The following is a 6485-nucleotide window of genomic DNA, read 5'->3' on the forward strand; positions in this document are numbered from 1 at the left end:
ACCCACCACGGGTCATCTGTCCATCTCCACTCCCGTAACCACAGGCCTTTTTTGGACTGGAGAGTCTTTTTTTTTTTTTTTTGGCTGAGCCATGCAGCATGCAGGATCTTAGTTCCCTGACCAGGGACTGAACACCGCCCCCTGCAGTGGAAGCACGGAGTCTTAACCACTGGATCGCCAGGGAAGTCCCTGGACTGGAGAGTCTTTAGGGAAGAAAAATGTCCTGCTTACTTCAGATGCCCAGGTCTGTGTGCCTCAAATCTCACTGTCAGAGGGCTGGAATGTTGCATTTCCATCTAGAAGCTCTAGGCTGTCTCCCTTTTGAACCAGTACCCTGAGATCTGTAAAGGCCGGACAGGAAGGTTTTAGAAAGTAGCTATTAAAAGCATAGGCTCCACAATCAGGCGGTCTCTGACTTAGAATATGGACCTCAATGCTCAGTAACTGGTTGATCTAAGCAAATCATTTAGCCTCTGAACTTCAGTTTCCCCGTTTTTAAAATGAGGCTGTGAATGCCTGCTTCATAAGGCTGCTCTTAGATAAGATGAAACATGTAAACCGCTTAGCACTGGTTTGTGCCTGGCATACAGCTAGAACTCAACAAGCAGCAGCTAGGCTTTCTAGTCTATTTATAACAATTGTTGGGGAAAACTCATCCTAGCTCCTCTCCAGCGCTTGAGGAGGTAGAAGCCTTGGAAAGCGGAGAAGGAGATCTAGGTTCCAGTCCTGGTGCTACCACCATGAACTGTGTGGCCTTGGTCACCCCGTTTCTCTCTCAGCTTCCGTTTCCTGATCTGCGAAGTGGTGGGAGCCGCATGGAGCGACTCTCAGGCTCCTCCTTATGCCAGATGCTCACGAGCTTATTTTTGTGGCTTCCATGTTCTTCCATGGCAAGACTTTCAGAGTCTCCTTCTGTCCATCTGATTTTCAGAATCGGCTCCCGGGACTGTCTGTGTCCAGGAATCTGCTCCAGGGTGCTCCTCACCATTTTCGGGTGTAGACACTGCATCTCCAGATCGGTGTTGCTGCTGCCCTTTTGCTTCTATCTAGGGCTCCTCCTGGGTTTCCTGGAGGAGAAGCCATCCTCACCCACCGCCCACCCCCCGTCCCAGGCTTCTGTGTCCTTTCACTTTCTCGTCTCCTGCCAAAATTCCTGGCTCCCTAAGCCAGGTAAGAAAGCGGTTTGGTTCGACCCGATCTGGCACTTTCTCAGAACCTCCCCTGCCTCTGGCACATTCCTTGTGTTTGGGCAGAACCCAGAGAGCTAGAGAATTCTTCTCCCTCCTTAGCGTGGGTCCCCGTGTTGGCATGCCAACAGTCCCAAATATTTAAAGCAATCATGAAAATGAGCTCAGAGTCCCATGCCAGAGCCTTGAAAGGAATTAGGCTAAAAACAGGACAAAGGAAGAGGTGAGGCCAAACGGAAGATGCCATGAAAGGCACTGGCCAGCCTGCCCGGGGCCCAGCGCCCTACTCACGGGCTTCATTCATCTGCAGCCAGGCCCTGTGCTGAGCACCAGCGATGCAAAGTTAAATGCATCATCATTCCTGCCCTCGAGGAGCAGCAAGTTCAGCCAGGGAATATACCAACAGATAATCAGCTACAGAGTGGTAAGTAGGGGTGAGAGGTCACCAAAGGCACAATGGAGCCACCAAGGAAGGGGGCATCACCTCTGCCAGGGAGGTCAGCAAGGCATCTCCTAGAGCATTGGCCCAGGCCTGCCTTAGGACAGGCCTTCTCCAGGGGACGAGGCAGAAGATGTGCTTCCAGGCAGAGGGGAAACAGCAGATGCCAACGCGCTGGAGCCTGAGACAGGGTGGAGGAGAGGGAGAAAGGGCTCATGCATAACTGCTTTGTACACTGTAAAAACGTCTCCACTGGGCATGTTTATGCACATGTAAGGCACAGGACAGAGAACAAAATTAGCCTTACGATTTAATATTTTTAAAAATGTTGACAGGGATTGACATATATACACTAATATGTATAAGATGGATAACTAATAAGAACCTGCTGTATAAAAAAATAAATAAAATTAAATTAAAAATTTTAAAATAAATAAATAAATTAAATGTTGACAGAGATGGACCCTTGGCTGCACATAGACAGAAGGAAAGTCTTGAGCAGAAAGCCTTTATCAGAAGGGCCTTGGAGTGCGAGCCAAGCATTGTGCATGTGCAGGGAGAGTGGCAGGGCCGTGTGCCCACAGAGCAGCACCTTTCCTGTGATTAACCCAGGGAGACTGATCCCCTGCTGGAGGGGAGATGGGATTTCCCAGGTCACTTGTGCGATGGAAGAGAGTCAGCTTGGCAAACTGGGAGAGCTGGCAGCCCTCCAGGCACCTGGCACTGTGCAGGGAAGGTTCCAAGGTCAAAAGCAGATGCCTGAGTGAGCTGTGATTAAGGGAGCTCCAGAAGGAGATGGGAGAGGTGGGGCAGGCCCGGTGCCTCCCTCCTGCCAGACTGCTTCCAAGTCCTCACAGCAGGGGTGGGGAGTAGCTTTGATCTGACTCTTGGTGTCCTGGGCAACCATGGGGAAGCCTCTTTTGGAAAGAAATGAGCAAAATGAAAATGACACAAGTGATATGATCGTCAGGTGCTGTGAAAAGGGACAGTTACGACCAAGACATCTGCTAATAACACCGGTGCTGTCAGCAACATCATCATCTTTATTTATTTAAATGGTTCTAACGGTTACTAAGCACCTACTATAACGCAGGCTATGTTAAGCCTTATAGCCGTCTTCACAACAACTGCAAGAGATCAGTATCCTTACTAATCCCATGTTACAAAGGAGGACATATCCCCTCGGAAGCCTAAATGAAGGTCCAGGATGCCCTAAAACCGGGCAGTGTGCATTTAAAAAGTGGAAAGTGTTGGAGGTTGACTTGTGTCCTACCTCCCAAATTCATATGTTGAAGTCCTAACCCCTAGCACCTCAGAACGTGGCTATAGTTGGAGATGCGGTCTTTAAAGAAGTAATTAAGTTAAAATGAGATCATTAAGGTGGGCCCTAACCCAATATGACTGGTGCCTGATAAGAAGAGGAGATCAGGCCACAGACAGGTACAAAGGGAAAACCATCCGAAGACACAGGGAGCAGGTGGCCATCTACAAGCCCAAGAGAAAGGCCTCAGAAAAAAACCAAACCTGTCAACACTTTGTTCCTGGACTACCAGCCTCCAGAATTGTAAGAAACTAAATTTCTGTTCTTTAAGCCACCCAGGCAGTCCAAGCAGACTAATATAGGGGAGCAGGGGCCCAGGAATACCTTAAAGAAACGAGGCAGATCACGACTGCAGGAAGCATGTGGTGCCCATGAAGACCACCACAAGCCTTTGCCTTGTCCTTGGCTGTAGGGAACCTAAGGACATCTTAGCGTCCTCAGCTGAGCGCTGAGGGTTTGCAGTTGTGCAGCAACAGTGCCATTGATGGGTGTCTTCCTTGACAAGACCAGGGCTTGAAATCAATGGGATGAAAACTGAAGTTCAAAGAGATTAAAACACTAGCTCTGGGCTTCCCTGGTGGCGCAGTGGTTGAGAACCTGCCTGCCAATGCAGGGGACACGGGTTCGAGCCCTGGTCTGGGAAGATCCCACATGCTGCAGAGCAACTGGGCCCGTGAGCCACAATTACTGAGCCTGCGCGTCTGGAGCCTGTGCCCCGCAACAAGAGAGGCCGCAATAGTGAGAGGCCCGCGCACCGCGATGAAGAGTGGTTCCCGCTTGCCACAACTAGAGAAAGCCCTTGTGGAGAAACGAAGACCCAACACAGCCATAAAATAAAAAATAAATAAATAAGCCCTCCTTCCTCCTTGATAGTCTATAATTTGCCTATGAAGTATGAGTGAGGGTAATCTTCATCATTCCTTTAAAAAAAAAAAAAAACACTAGCTCTAAAACAAAGCAAAGACATCATAATCTTTCCTTTATATACCTTTATACACCAGACCTCCAGGAGAGGTGAGATCAAGGGGGCTGACCAATATTTCCACTTGCTTGAGAAGCAAAACTGGTGCCACAAAGGAATTCACGTTCTCACCTGAAATAGACCAGAGCCCAGAGAATGGGCCCTCACGAGAAACACCACTAGGACTGGTCAGCAGTCACTGGGTCTGGGTTCTTGAATTCTTCGAAGCGAATTAATCATTAAAAGGAAGAGACGAAAATGTAGTCTTGAAGTTTGGTTAAACTAAAATTGGTCTAGTCAGAGAGTGGAGTGGGGAAGTGGGTTTCAGGAATTCAATCAGCCCCCGATGCAGCTGCTGTAGAGACCCAAGTTGCCCTGGAATCTGCAGTCGATATGGAAATTACCAGAAGTACAGGAGGAATGGGGGCTCCAGGTTACAGGGTGAGGAGGATGGAGATGGAGGAGTCAGGGAGAGGCAGCTGAAACTTTCAAGACAGCTGGATTTCTGTGTTGAGAATAGACGTTTTTTATTTTTTTTGGCAAAGCCGCGAGGCATGCAGTATCTTAGTTCCCCGACCAGGGACTGAACCCGGGCCCCCTGCAGTGGAAGCGTGGAGTCCTAACCACTGGACTGCCAGGGAAGTCCCGAGGGTAGACTTTAAAGTAGGTACAGGCTACTTGGACAAGGAGAAGGCTAGCCAAATAAATAAGGAAGAGGTGCTTTGCAAACTGGGCTCTGAAGGAAGAGGGATCTGGAGCTTAAAGGACAGAGGAAGGTGCTTTTTCCCTTGAGAAGTGTGAGAGAGAAACTCAAGAAGGTTCGGCGGCAGGAAGTCCTCAATGAAGCATTCAAAACTGGAAGGGGAGCCTTGGGCAGCAACTGGGAGGGGTGTGTGTGTGTGTGTGTGTGTGTGTGTGTGTCCCGGGACTTTTTTTTTGGCAGTGCCACACTGCATGCGGGATCTTAGTTTGCCGACCAGGGATCAAACCCGAGCACCCTGCAGTGGAAGTGTGGAGTCCTAACCACTGGACCGCCAGGGGTTTCCCTGTGTCCTGGGACTTTAACGGGGAGGATCACTTGGTCAGACATCTTTGGTGACAAGTGGCGCTAACTAACAGAGCCAGAGCTGACAGTAGTGGGGTGTGGAGTGAGCCAGGAGAATTCAGCAGGCGCCTTCCTGGGCAAAGGGGGAGCGGGGATAAAGGGTCGTAAAAGAGGCCTGCTGGATTTTCAATCAGACCTGGAGTGTCAAGTTGCAGCTCAAGTGATATCCAAATGTCTCGTATTTCTATTTGATCATTTCCACACTTAACTTCCAGCAAGCAGAGCTCACCATCTGCACAATGTCAGGCCAAAGAAATAAAACCCGAGAGGAAATTGCACTCCAGTGCAGCATAATCGGTCCGATACGCCTGGGATATTAGCTGAGACATGTGTGTCTTCACTTATCTAAGTATTAACATCTTGACTGTTTCGAAGCAGGACGTTTCCCATTTGGTCTGGCCGAGAGGCAGCTCCAAAATCAGCCGTGAAGTGGCAGCTTTCCGGTCTCGCTGAACTCCTCTCCCCGGCTCCTAAATCATATTTCTCCCCAGTCGCTGCAGATGATTCTCATGTGTTGACAGGTTATACGTTTCAAGACAAGACACCAGCGGGAGTCCGGGTCTGAGCAAGAACCAAACAGCGCAGCAGGGAGGCAACGTGAGATGGATGTTAAGTGACAGGGGCAGGAGGGGACCTGCCCGCTCTTCCCAGCCGGCTCTCTTCTTGGCCCTGCTGACGTGTCCTCTGCAGCCCATGGGCACAGTGGCCCATCTCTAACAAGTCACGTAAACTCTTCAAACCTTTGTTTCTTCCTATGAAAAGCAGGCTCAGCAATGCCTACCTTGTAGGGCAGTAGGAGAAGCTCCAAACACAGCACCTGGCACACAATATCCACAACATCAAGAAATGCTTTGAAAATAATACTAATAGTGAACGCTTGGGAATTCCCTGGTGGTTCAGTAGTTAGGACTCCTCGCTTCCACGGCAGGGGGCAAGGGTTCGATCCCTGGTCGGGGAACTAAGATCCCGCAAGCCAAATGGCGCGGCCAAAAAAAAACTAACAGTGAACGCTTATATCATGCTTACTACATCCCAGGAATGGTCTTCATTTATATGATTGATTTAATCCTCCACAACCCTGTAAGGCAAATTCCATTATCATCTCCACTTTACAGAGGAGGACGGTAAGGCACAGAGGGGGGTCTGTAACTTGCGCATGGTCACAGGGTTGGTAGATCTGGGATTCAAAGTCAGGCAGTCTGGCTCCAGAGGCTAGGTGTGAATAGATAAACGAGTGAATTAACCAGCTGGTGTATTGGTGTACAGATGGACAAAGAACGTGGATCCCATGAACTTCAGGAAGGGGCAGGTTATCTAAGCAGCACATTGATGGCTTGCAGGCTGGAAGGTCCCATCCCAGCCCCATGGCGCTTAGGAACGCCGGTTAATCATCTAATGTTGCTGTGCAGTGGCCTCACCGACTCCAAGCTAGAGGCGAAGGCTATCTCCCTTACTGAGACAGGGATAGTATA

The 6485-nt window shown here is 49.5% G+C and overlaps 1 long non-coding RNA gene across 1 annotated transcript in view; it reads right to left on the reverse strand.

Moving 5' to 3' along the window:
- Positions 1–3705, reverse strand: part of LOC309631374 — a 473017-nt gene extending 469312 nt beyond the window's left edge. Inside the window, exon 1 of the long non-coding RNA XR_014246228.1 lies at positions 232–3705. This is a non-coding gene — a long non-coding RNA (uncharacterized lncRNA). The remainder of the gene's footprint in view (positions 1–231) is intronic.
- Between the last annotated feature and the right edge of the window lie 2780 nt (positions 3706–6485).

This window comes from Balaenoptera borealis, assembly GCF_965194805.1.
Source record: "Balaenoptera borealis genome assembly, chromosome: 6".
Taxonomy (NCBI): domain Eukaryota; kingdom Metazoa; phylum Chordata; class Mammalia; order Artiodactyla; family Balaenopteridae; genus Balaenoptera; species Balaenoptera borealis.